Source organism: Theropithecus gelada, chromosome 15, assembly GCF_003255815.1.
Source record: "Theropithecus gelada isolate Dixy chromosome 15, Tgel_1.0, whole genome shotgun sequence".
In the NCBI taxonomy this organism is placed as follows: domain Eukaryota; kingdom Metazoa; phylum Chordata; class Mammalia; order Primates; family Cercopithecidae; genus Theropithecus; species Theropithecus gelada.
This window is the reverse complement of record NC_037683.1, coordinates 14,604,064-14,617,770: the sequence shown is the minus strand read 5'-3', so window position 1 is coordinate 14,617,770 and position 13,707 is coordinate 14,604,064.

Sequence of the window (13,707 nt, the reverse complement as noted above, 5' to 3'; positions counted from 1 at the left end):
CCTAGGGAGGACCCAAAGCCTTTACGGGGGCAGGAGCTGGGAGAGGAGGCCGGAGGCAGGGCCCCGCTGCTCCCTTCGGAGCTCTCACGAGGGGTGGGGCAAGGAAGAAAGCGCTGGGCGGCCTTGGGGACAAAGGGGTTCCCGGCCGACGGGCCGAGCAGTTGCTCTGGGCTAGGAACTATCCGTGGGGCCACTGTTTTTCAGTTGGAGAAACTGACCCGAGAGGAAGGGGCCTGCCCGCATCCTGCCTCCCCCCACCCCTGGCACCTGGGGTCGGAGAGAGTTTCAGGACCATGAGGCCAAAAAGCCGCGATCTTCAAGCAGGAAAATACCGCAATTTTGCATTGACAGCGGCACAACCCACCAAAAGGCTCCATCTGGGCTCCCGCCCGCCTAGAGGCCTCGGGCTTCGGTGGGAGCTGAGCCTGGGGCCTGCGAACTGTGGCCAGAGACCCCCGCGCAGACCCCACTCAGCTGGCTCACCCCACAGAAGGAGCAGAACCCGCAGATTAGCTGTGCAAGCTCTGGCAAGTCACTTCGCCTCTCTGAGCCTCAGTTTCTCCGTGCATAAAGTGGAAAATGTTGGTTTTACAGATGGGGTACTGTGGTTTCCATGCAAAAATCTTGGATGAGGAGGGAGGAAAGAGCCAGAGACCCTGTTATAGGTACCGCCTGCACCGCCAAACCCCTGAGAAACAAGAGCATCTGCCCGAGCTGGAGGTGGGGGTCCCTGCTGTCTCTGAACAGCTCCCCACCACAGTGGAGCCCTCAGACAGTGACTGTAGGAGCAAAGGGTGCTGGTGGATGATGGGTTGGGGTGCCCCAGTCAGCTGTTCTAAGGTAGAGCCCACCCGAGGTCTCCTGGAATCCTGGTGCTGGAAGCACAGGCCCCAGCCGCCCGGATGGGGTGGGGTGGGGGCTGGGCTCAGGCCCTTCTCCCTCTATCTCCAACTCCCTCTCTCCCAGGGTTTCTACTCTCACCGGCTGGGAGCCCATGGCTCCTCCACACTCCAGGCCCCGAGGCACCCACCCCCACAGGTTCCAGGTTCCAGCCCACCACCTGGGGAGTTCCAGTCCCTCATCCACCCACTCAGGGAGGCAAATCTAGACCTGCCGACCCAGACCTGGCCTGGCGGCAGAACCCAGGCTGACAGATGAACCCCGGAGACAGACACACCGATACACAGCAAGACTCAGAGACAGCCACAGAGACAACCCAGACCCTCAGGCAGGGTACAGAGCCCCAAGACAGGCCCAGAGCCCTCCGGACACACTCACAGACCTCTAGGCTCAGACCCACACAGCCTGGTGGATGCCTGGTCAGCGACAGCGGGACACCAGCGAACCTCCATGGGGCTTGTGGTCACAGGCCTGGCTCCTCCCATCGGCAGCCCAGGGAAGAAGAGGGGCTAGCATGGTGGGAGGGTGAGTCTGGGAGACCCCTGGCCCCTTCCCTGCCCAGAGTAGGGGGCACTGGTCACTGAGCAGAGCAGGCGGTGGCCGGCCAAGGCTGCAGGGAGGCACTGCAGAGGGAGGCTGGTCATTAGAGGCCTGGGCCGAGGCCCTCACTTACGGAGCGGAAGCAGCGCTCTCACGCCGGATGAGGGTGGCAGTGGGCACCAGGGGTCCAGGGGGAGGTTCCGGCAGCCCAGGTGGGGCGGTGGCAACTGTGGGTTCGCAGAAACCCCCTCACACCACGGCGGGCGGCAGCCGGACCGCAGGCTGGCCCTGTCCGTCCGTCCTCCTCCTCCTCCCCGCCCTGGTGGGGGGGCCACCGGAGGCCCAATTGGTCTCTGCCCCCACGTGACTCTGCAGGCCTCTCGCCTTCTTTGTTGGTGTTTCTCTTCATTTACGTCTATTTTTTTCTTCTTCTCCTAAAAGAAAAAAAATACCCCTATCTATCTGGGGGCCGAGGGTGGGGGCGGAGGCCAAGGCACTGCGGAGGCCTTGGCCAGCTGGCTGTTCCAGGCCCGCTGTGAGCCCAGAGGCAGGGACCCCACAGAGGCGGGTAGGCAGCCCTGCTTGTTAGCGACCGGGTGGGAGTGGGGCCTGATTTATGGGCTGCTCCCCCACCCGGCCTGCCGCCTGGCCTCTCTCCTTGTGAATGGCTACCTCCCTGGGGCCTGGCCTGGCATGATCTGGCCCGGCCCGGACATTGGAGTGGAGTCAGGACAGGCTGGTGCGGAGGCAATGCCATGGTGACTTGACCAGGCGGCCTGCTGCTTCCACCTGTCTTTTCACTCTTCCGTCAGGTGGAGGAAGAGGGGGGCCAGAAGGCGAGCAGGTAAGTGGCCTGGACACGTGGTGGGTGCATGCATGCCACAGTGGCCTCTGAAAGTCCCCATCTGCTGTGGGCTGCTGCTGTTCCCAGTCGATGGCTGGAAAAACTGAGGCTGAGCCGAGACTGCCTCTGAGGCCAAGTGGTGGCTACTGTGGCCCCAGGTTGAACCAAGTATGAAGCTAGGCCAGGACAGGACAGGGTAGCAGGAAGGGTGGGGTGGGCTTTATCTAGAAGGCTAGGCCTCCCTAGACAGCCTGGGACATCCCCATCCAATCTCTGGGTCCAGATGGGCTCTGAAATATCCTGGTCCTGTAGGGCCTGGGTTGCAGGGCCCTGTGCTGCTCCCACGGTGACTGGATCTTTCGTGTGTTCCTCTGTTCATCTCATATTTACTGAGCGCACACGTAGGGGTCAGGCACTGTTCCAGGCACCAGGGATCCCATGTGAAAGAGAAGAAAAGTCTCTGTCCTCAGAGGATTTACCTCCCTGCCTTTCATCTTGGGAGTGTAGGGAGGGGCACAGGGCAACTATGGGGCAGTCACTGTTGAGAACCACCCCTCCTCCTACATGTCCCTTCATTGGAGGAAATAAGCAAATCACACCCAACACCTCACTTATCTGGAACAAGAGGGACTTTTCTGGATAAGTGAAGCAAACTCTCTCTCTGTGTGTGTGTGTATGTGTGTGTGTGTATATATATATATATTTTTTTTTTTTTTTTCATGGAAAGTCACTGAAAAAGTAGAAACACCAACTATATTTAAAACCTACTGTGTGTTTTCCAGCCAGGCACCGTTTCTCACATCTGTAATCCCAGCACTTTGGGAGGCCAAGGTGGGTGGATCACCTGAGGTCAGGAGTTCAAGACAAGGCTGGCCAACATGGCAAAACCCCATCTATACTAAAAATACAAAAATTAACCTGGTGTGGTGGCTTGTGCCTGCAGTCCCAGCTGCTTGGGAGACTGAGGCAGGAGGATCGATTGAACCTGGGAGGCAGAGGTTGCAGTGAGCCAAGATTGCGCCACTGCAGTCCAGCCTGGGTGACAGTGTGAGATTCCGTCTCAAATAAAATAAAATAAAACCTACTGTGTGTTTTCCTCATTATGCCACTTAAAATTGTGTGTGAACATACAATAATAATACTGATAGCCTGTAGTCCTGGCTACTCAGGAGGCTGAGGCAGGAGGATGGTTTGAACCCAGGAGTTTGAGCTGCAGTGAGCTGTGATTGTGCCACTGTATTCTAGCCTGGGCAATAGAGTTTTAATAATTAATAATCATTAATTCAATAATAATAATTTTTGTAATATAATTTCACCGACAGTCATGGCTAACTGATCAAATATAGTCCACCTACAACATAACAGACAACTCATTCCTCAATGTGCATGACCTTGTAATTACGTCTTTTTCACCTAGAGAAGATCTTACAAGATATACTTCTCTTGCATATGGCTGGACCTAACTAGTCTCCCTATTTTAATATTCTTCTTTTTAGTGTTCCTATTTTGTTTTATGTCTTTCGAGACAGGGTCTTGCTCTGTCACTCAGGCTGGAGTACAGTGGTACCATCATAGCTCACTGTAGCCTTGATCTCCTGGGCTCAAGCGATCCTCCTGTCTCAGTTTCCTGAATAGCTGAGACTACAGGCACATGGCACCACACCTGGCTAAGTTTTGTGTTTTCTTTTGTAGAGATGGGATTTCGCCATGCTGCCCAGGCTAGTCTTAAACTCCTGGGCTCAAGCAATCAGCTGCCTCGGCCTCCCAAAGTGCTGAGATTACAGGCGTGAGCCACAGCACCTGGCCTTAGTGTCCCTATTTATTTATTTATTTTTGAGATGGAGTCTCACTCTCTTGCCCAGGTTGGAGTGCAGTGGCATGGTTTCAGCTCACTGCAACCTCTGCCTCCAGGGTTCAAGCAATTATCCTGTCTCAGCCTCCCAAGTAGCTGGGATTACAGGCATCTGCCACCGCACCCAGCTAATTTTTGTATTTTTAGTAGAGATGGGGTTTCACCATATTGGTTAGGCTGGTCTCGACCTCCTGACCTCAGGTGATCCACCTGCCTCAGCCTCCCAAAGTGCTGGGATTACAGGCATGAGCCACTGCACCCAGCCTAGTGTCCCTATTTTAATGCAATGATTTTGTTTCTGAACTAATATCACTCGCCCTCTGAATTTAATAAGAAATATTCCAGCAAGGCTGGGCACGGTGGCTTACACCTGTAATCCCAGCACTTTGGGAGGCCGAGGTGGGCAGATCACGAGGTCAGGAGATCAAGACCATCCTGGCTAACACAGTGAGACCCCGGCTGTACTAAAAATACAAAAATCAGCCGGGCTTGGTGGCGGGCGCCTGCAGTCCCAGCTACTCAGGAGGCTGAGGCAGGAGAATGGTGTGAACCCAGGAGGCGGAGCTTGCAGTGAGCCAAGACAGTGCCACTGCACGCCAGCGTGGGCAACAGAGCGAGACTCCATCTCAAAAAAAAAGAAAAAAAAAAAAAATATATATATATATATTGGCCGGGCGCAGTGGCTCAAGCCTGTAATCCCAGCACTTTGGGAGGCCGAGACGGGTGGATCACGAGGTCAGGAGATCAAGACCATCCTGGCTTACATGGTGAAACCCCATCTCTACTAAAAAATAGCAAAAAACTAGCCGGGCGATGTGGCAGACGCCTGTAGTCCCAGCTACTCGGGAGGCTGAGGCAGGAGAATGGCGTGAACCCAGGAGGCGGAGCTTGCAGTGAGCTGAGATCCGGCCACTGCACTCCAGCCGGGGCGACAGAGCGAGACTCCGTCTCAAAAAAAAAAAAAAAAAAAGAAAGAAAATATATATATATCTCCCAGCAAATACCCATCACTAACATGTCACATACATGTAACAACAACAAAATCATGAATCTTTGCACCTCGTTTGATGAGTGACCTTATGAGGTGGGGTCTGTTTTGTCCGCCTTCTTGAACAAGACAAACAGGTCTCTCTCCACCCCATGATGCCATAGAAGGAACCAGCCTGGCTTTGTCATAGTCTCCTGCTGAACCCTTGAGCCCTGAGAAGGAGAATTGCTGGCAGAATCTCTGGATTGAAACCCAGTTCTACCACTTTCTAGCTGTGTGACCTGGGACCAGTCACCTCCCCTCTCTGGGCCTTCCGTCTTCTCTGTAAAATGGGGATGAAAGGAGACAACACGTGTAGCGTATTCAGTGGCTGACTGGTATGGCATGTGTGCTCAATAAGTGTCAGCAAAACACAAACAAACAACCAGCTGAAGGGCTCGCTGATCTGTCCTCAGAGGCCCTTTCCCAGTTGAGTCTGAGATTGCAACATCATCATGGACATTGTTTGCCCTTCTGTGATGCACGCCTCACCCCAGCCTGGGGAACCCTCCAGGAAAGGCCTGATTTATCTCTGGGTCCACAGCAGCCCGCACGGAGCAAGCGTTGGAACTTGCTGATTGACCACTTTCCCCTGCACTTGTAGGTAGAGCTCTGCTGCCTGCTCCTTGGGTCCTGTCTCTTCTGTCGGCATCAGCTGTCACTTGCCATCACTCAAGGCTGGGTGCTCCTCATCCCCTAACCAACCCTGGCCACAGTCACTGATAACCCCTTCCTCTGAGCTGTCCCCTCCTACCCTCAGCTAAACTGGGTGCTCTACGGGGACGGGGACAGCCAGGGGTTACCAGTGTGCTGGGAATGGCAAGGCCCCAACTCAGAAGTGTCCCCTACGTGCCAGGTCCCCACCTAACCCCTCCGCACCTGCAGTCAGTCTCGAATCTCCCCAGCATTCTGGGAGGTACGTAGTAATTCCCGCTCAACCTCCGACAGCAGCAGTTAAGAGAGGAGGAAAGTCAGGCTCAGAGAGACCAGGCACCTTCCCAAAGTCACTAGGCGAGGGTGTGATGGGACCAGCGTTCAAATCCCGGCAGTGAAGTCCAGAGCCCAGGCCTGCAGGCTGACTCCTCTCCACCCTGCCAGAGCCCCTGGGTGGCCTGTCTGTCCTTTCCTTCAAGCCCCAGCCCTGGTGGTCCCAGGCTACTGCATCCACCCGGAGGGGAAAGCCAAGGAGGGGTGTAGTCCTGACTCAGGCGCCCCCAACCTCCCTCCCCAGGCGAACAAAGCCCAGGGTCTCTCTCCTAAGTGGGGACTTTCCCATAGTGCCAGACCCATTTCCTGGAGGTGGGATAAGGAAGAAACAAACCAGAGGCCCAGAAACTGACACAGAGAGGAGAGGGACCGAGTCATCAGGCTGCAGAGCGGGAAAGGTGGCCAGAAAAAGAGAGAGAAGCTGCAGAGACTTGGGCAGAAAATACGAAGAGAGAGAGAAGGGGGAGACCCAGTCGGGGAGGGAGGGAGGATGACAGAGAAATTCAGAGTGGTGAGGGTTGGGAAGAGAAGAAGCGAGAGCGAGAAGAAATGAGGGAGAGAGAGAGAGTAGGGATGAGACAGATTCAGACAGACAGAGGGAGACTGAGGCAGAGAATGAGAAGTGGGAAGGGCCGGGACCCGGAGAGCTGGAGGCGGAGGGAGGGTGGATGTGGAGACCCCGTGCAGGGCAGCAGAGGGGGCGGGCCTGCTGGCGGCAGCAGAGGCTGTTTCCGCTGCACCCCTTATCAGCCTGCTGCCAGATGTTCAGATCCGATGCCAATGTCAGAGAAGTCCATAGTGCTGGGTCAAGGCCGTGGCCGGCGGGAGCCTCAGCTGCAGTGTGGGGAGGGGGGCTAGGGGCCTGCAATAGACCTTCTCGCTCTTCCCCCTCTGCCTGGTGGCTCTCTGGGCTGGACCACCTCATGGGGATGGGGAAGACCAGGTGCCTCTGGGGCCACTTCTCTAGACTGAGAGCAGGGACTTGTGGAGGCAGAGTGGGGCTCCTGGCAACACGTGGACACATACGTCTTTGCACATTCGAGAAAACACGTGGACACACACTCAGGCACATGAGTGCACAGTGCCACATGGGGACAGCTCACAGAGTGCAGTGAAGAGCTGCGCCCCCCATGGCATTCCGCAGTACCCCACAGCCTGCTGGAGCCCCTGCTCTGCATGTTCAGCTTAGGGCCCTACCCCTCAACCCCTCACCTGACCCAGGACTGCAACCCACGCTGGAGAAGCGAGGCAGGGGCCTCTTTGTGGCTGATAGTATTCCTGGGGCCCACACTGCTCTTCTATGAACTGGATGTGCCCGGAATCTGCTGCCCCCAGGGCTGGGCAGAGGACCTGGGACCCTTAGAACATGAGGCCTGGGGGAGCCCCCGTAGGATGTGCAGAAGGTGGCATCTGGCAGAGCTGGGCTCCAGCCTTGGGTCTGGCCTCTCCACCAGGCTCCTGGAGCGTGCAGTGCAGCTGGGGCCCCCAGCTTGGAGTAGCTTATCTCTCGGTGCACACGCTTGGCCCTCAAGGGGTGACCCAGCCTTGCTCCCCACATTCCACTTCAGCCACGCAGCCGGTGGGCCCCCCACAGCCCCGAGAAAGGGCCTGTGCTTGGAGGGTGGTCAGGAGCCATCGCGCTGAACCACCCCCTGCTGGGCTCCAGCCCTGCACAGCCATCTCTGGTGTCTCTTCGCTTGTCTCTGCTTTCACCTCTGTCATGATGAATCTGTCACTGTCGGTATCTTAATCATGTTCTAACTTGTTTCTCTCTGCTATTTTCAGCCTCTTAGTCTGTTTTTCTTTTCTCTCTCTGGGGTCCTTGAATGGGGCCACATCTAAGGATACTGACACTCTTCTTTCTAGCTCACAGTGGCCAGCCGGGTGGGAATGTCTGTGAGAACTTGGGCTCGGGTGAGGGACAAAGGGGCTCAGAAAGTAGGGACCTTGGAACTGTAGTGGGTGAGCTGGGGCAGCCCAAGGAGCCCAAATTCAGGCCCCCTCCCACCCACGGCTAGGAGTCAGCCTGGATGATGGACACTGATAGGGCTTGGCGCTGGAGGGCTCCGCCATTTAGTGGAGAAGCCTGGGGGTGGTAGCAACGGGGAGGAAGCTGGGGCTGGAGGTCTCCCAGCCTGAGAGCCTCCTTCCTGTTTGTAGGGAAGTCACTGCCTCAGAAACCTGCTAGCGGGAGAGGAGGGAGGCCATGGGGACTTCCGGGAAGCTGGCCAAGGGCCCGAGGCCACCCTCCCTGTGCCCACATGGGGCCCTCCGGCCCTGGCTTAAAATAGTGCAGTTCCTCCTGTAATGCTGCTGGGCCCAGCCCAGACCTCAGAGCGCTGCTGGCTGGCTGCTCGTGCTGCCTGCAGAGGCCCAGGTAGCCAACCCTCCTCAGATTGTGGCTGGAGGCTTCGTGGGAATATGGGTGGGAATGGGGAGTTGCAGAAAAAGCATGGGTTCCTGAGTCAGAAGCCCTGGATTCAGGTCTCAGCTCGAACACTGACTAGCTGTGAGACTTTGGGCTGGTCCATTTTGCCTCCCTGAGCCTCAGTTTCCACTTACGGAAAACAGGGTGAGTGCCTGGCTTTTAACCTGAACGAGATGACGTATGTAGCAGATTCCTTTCGACCTTGCCACACATAAAGTGGACACTCAAAAAATGGGAGATCCTTTTGCCTCCAACTCCTCATCTGAGGAAGTGCCTCCTGGAAGCACTCCTCAGTACCTACACTGCTCCCAGGACTGGGTGTTGAACAAGGAAGGTTTGTGGAGAGGCAGCATGCAGGGAGGGCAAGATGGGGCTGTGGTCTCCATGGTGAGACTTGTTGCCAAGGGAACAAGACTCCAAGAGCCCCGGGTCTGGCAGTTGGGCACTTTTGCCATAGGATCTCAGAGACTGATTACCACTGTGGACCTAAAACCCTGATGGGCAGCCAGGCCAAGGCTCCTGGCTCTGCTGAGTTTCTGCTGTTGGGGTGTAGGGGCGACAGCTCCCCGTACCCAGCCTCCTTTCAGGTATTGACTTCACTGAGACCCAACATTAAGCCAGACACACTCACTCTTCCTTAACCCTGCCCCTGTCCCCCAGAACACAGGTACCATCACCCCCATTTGTCTGACAGGGAAATTGAGGATCGGAGAAGCATCTGTCTGGGTCAAGGTCACATACAACCAGGAAGGGCAAGAACTGGAACGAGGAGTTGCAGGAAAAGCATGGGTTCCTGAGTCAGAAGCCCTGGATTCAGGTCTCAGCTCCAACAGTGACTAGCTGGTGAGATCTCTGGTTGATGTGCCTGCTGTCTCATAGACCGCATGAAGGAAATGACCCCTGGAAAGAGCTCTGTGTAGTCAGACCCAACCTCATCCCAGGACTCTCCCTTGCCATCATTTCCAGGGGCGTCTGTCTTCAGACTCTGACTTAATTTGGAGTAGCCAGCTTTCCCTGTTTCTTCAGGTATGTAGATGGTTTTACGTACCTCTGAGGGTTTGCACAAGGATAAGAATCGCAGCACAGATCCTATCGAATAGTACGCGCTCAATCGATGCCAGTTTATATTTATTCCTGACATTTGGTTTATATTCATTCCTGACATCTCGCCAGTTATGTAACCTCAAGCAAATGACTTACTCTTTCTGGGCCTCAGTTTTCTTATCTGTAATATGGGATCATTATAGCATTAATCTCACTGGGTTGCCCTGGGGAATCAGTAGTACTCTAATGCACACAAAATATTTAGCACAGAGCTTTGCTTTGTTTTCTAGATGTTACTTTATTATTGTTCCGTATTATTGGCTGGCACCCAGGAAACTAAAAACTCAGTGTCACATAAGCAGCAATTTATGTATTTAGAGCAGTGTCCTTTTATTCCATGGAATATTATCCCAGCAGAATTTTAACAGGAGGCAAAAAAGTCCAATGCTCAAATGCTTTTGGTAGAACCTGGGTTAAACGTTAGTTTTCTTCAGGTGGGACTTCTCAGAGCCTTTAGTATGCCAATAAGGGCTGAGAATCAATGAGGACGATAGAGCAAGTGCAGCACTTCCCATATTTTTGGCAACAGAATTCTGGCTTTTTCCATGGAACCATCTCGGGGTGAAGGGGGGGGTGTTGTTCTGAGAAGCCATACGAACGGTAGCACCTGCAGTATTCTACATGTTTGGACAGCACCGCTTTTCAGCTCACTTTGGTTGGGTCTGTTCATCCACCTCTTACAGAATTAATCTTTTATTAATGTTTTTTATTTTTATTTATTTTTGTATGGAAAAGGTTCACCCAAAGGCCATTACTGAGCTTTGCTACAAACTCTGGACACCCACATTCAGCACTACTGAATTGCTAAGACTGAGCAGGGAGGAAGCCTGTTGCAACTTTAGTATCAGATAGACCTGGATTCAAAAGCCAATTCTGCCACTGACTCATGTGTCATCTGAAGCAAAAGGCTTAACTTCCTTGAGCCTCAATTTGCTTATTAGAAAAATGGGGCTGACACCTACCCCTTGCAAGGCCGTCAGGAAGATTACTGAGGTGACACGCGCGAAGCACCAATCACAGTGCCTGGACTCTCGAGGCGGTGGGCCAATGCGTCCCTTCTCCTCCCGGCACCTCTGTGTATCTGTTCCCTCTTGTGGGGCAAGGAAGACAGTCTATTAATTCGTTCTGCAGCATTTCCTTTGTTCTAAACCCATCTCTTTCAAAACTCAAGGGCTCTCTGGTTTCTTGTGCTGGAGGCTGAGGAATGGGAAGGCAGCTGGGCTTCCCTCATTTCACACAAGAGGATTAATAGACTTTGATCAAACCCTCCTCAGCCTTTATCTTCCCAGCCTGAGAAGCCTTCATCTCTCCCATCTGTCTTCATACACCCTCAACCCAAACTCTGCCACTTCTCTGATCATATGAGCAGGCCTACAGGACAGTTGGGTAGATCTGGGTTCAAGTACGAACTTAACACTCCTGTGTGATTTTGGCCACATCCCTTGATCTCTTAGAGCCTCCATTTTTTAGCTCTAGAAAAGCTATTAATAGATCTCACCTATTTTCTGGAAAGACAGTATCACTTTGTTAGAGCACAGTGCATCCTAGACCATCCATTGGCCTCTCACGCACTATGATGCTGCCCTCTTGCCCAAGACTCAGCTGACGGCCTTCTTTCCCCACACTCCTGAATGTGGCATCCAAGGCTCCCAATTGCTTCTCCAGCCTCAACTCTTGCTAATCCCTCCCACCTGCCACCATTCCAGTCATGGCAGTCCCTTGTTATACTGGAACACTCCCGTCTTTCTGATACAGCCAGCCCTTTGGACATGGATCCCTCCACCTGGCCTACCTGTGGATCCCTTTGCCTCGTGACTTTCTTCAAGGGCCACCTTCAACAACACTCATCTGTGAAGCTCTTCCTGACTATCCTGCATAGAACAAGCCACTCCTTCTCCAGGCCCTTACAACCCCACATACATTCCTAATGACCACCTCATCCCCCCTGCACTGCGGTCTGTATCTGCCTCTCCACTAGGCTCACTTCTCTGCTTGTGCCACTCACCCCGGGAGAGTCTTTTCACCTCCCTCAACTGTAGTTTCTTCACTTACAAAATAGAAGTAATAATCCTTGAAGTTCAATATGGTGCCTGGGACACAAGGTGGGCACTTCAGTCAGTGCTGGTTCATTGATTCAGACAGTTCTGAGACACCGCCCCCTGCCAGAGCCTCAGCAACAGTAATTGAGGTGGGTGTCAGCTATGAGCAAGAGCCACAGGTCTGAAGGCACAAGCCGGCACCTCAGGACACGCCATCATCCCTCCCCAGAACCCCAGACAAGCTTCATAGACAGATGCCATGTGCAGAAGGATTCACATTTATTGGTTCAAATACAGTACCTAACACTTGCTAAACATGCATTTCACACTAATTGGTCACATTTCCACAGGTAGTCAATTCACAGAACAAGGCCCATCCCTTGCCAGCTGGCAGGGTGGGAGGTAGCAGAGGGCCTGGGTAGCCTGCAGAGCCCACCAGCTATCATTTGGTCATGCAGGGTTGATGGAGTCAGGCTGGCAGGCAGCCCTTGGCCGGCCCTTTGGGGACAAGGGCTCAGGGACATCCCGTTTCCTCGATTCCTACACACAGGACTGTGGGTGGAGGTGGACCTAGGGCAGGTAACCCGGGGGTAGGCTCGTGGATGTGTGTGCCACCAGAGCCCCTAAAGGTAGTGTCTATGGGAGTGGTGCTCCCTATGCCCTGGAGCACAGGAAGGAAATGGAGGCCTCTTCACGGGGGTGACCAGTCCCTGGCTGGGTAGGTGGGAAGGAATCCCCAGACATAGACCAGACATTACAATGCAGCCACCAGCCCCTATGGCAGACCTGGGATGGCAACACAGACAAAAACACCAACAGCCCAGGGCAGGCGGGGCTTCTTTCCCGACAGAAACAAGTAAACAGAGCAGGAGCTACAGTATTCTTTTCCCACAGGATTGCTCAGAGAGGAATCGACCAGGATGTCGCTTAAGAGGTAGTTTTTTTTTCTTTTTCATGGAAATTTGAGTCAACAACATTATCATCTATTACAAGACATTTTAGAGAAAGAAAACAATGGTCATCAAAGGGCAAAGACAGCAGGGCTAGATCTGGGGACCAGCCTCCACCAGTAACACAACTTTTGTTCTTGGGCTTGGAGCAGGCTCTGACCTTACTCACCGCCTCCCTTTGAGCCTACAGTTGATTCCTGTGCAGGCTGTGGCCCATTTAGGGCTTCAGGCCCAGGAGACGGATGCTAGATGGGGACTGGGCTAGACAGAGGGACCAGGCTTCTATGAGCGGGAAGAGGCAGGGCCACCGTGGCTCATGTCGTAGGACAGCTAGAAGGCTTCAATCTCATGGTGGCCCAGGTCTGGCCAAAGCGGAAGCCCCAGCTTGCTCCAGACTTGGCAGGCTCTCTGGAGCTCCCGCCTTGGAGGAAACAGTTCAGGTATGGCTCCCAAGCCCAGAAAAAATGTTGCTGTGGCAGCCTAGAGAGGAGTTTCTGGGGATCCTGTAATTAAATACACATCCCTGAGCTGTGGCCCCAGAAACCCTTGTCTCCAGGCTAACCAGTTTCCAACACGTGGTGGAATGACTGCCGTTTCTCATCCTGACACACAGATAAAACATCATTTCACAGACACTGGACATAGATGCTTCAAGCCAAGCAGAAAGGGAGGATGATCAACTGCAAAGGCAGAGGGGAGTGCAAGGGAACTCTCATGGGCTGGGGTAGGGGGAGGCAGGGGAGTAAGAGTAGCTTTTTTTTTTTTTTTTTTTGGTTAAATTTTGTTTTTGTTTGTTTTTTTGTTTTTTACTTAAAAAAATCAATTAAAAAATTCAAAGCTTAATAAAAGGGCTGGTCTGAAAGACTGGATTCTTAAAACAATTGCAAAAATTTCAAAAGCAACAAGGAAAAAAGATATATACCAGGGGCCCAGAGAGGAGGGCCTGGAACCACAGCTCAGCTTTCTGTCCTGCTGAGAGGACAGGGTTCCCTTAATTCGACCAACCTTGGACATGGCTTAGATGCTGCCCACAGTG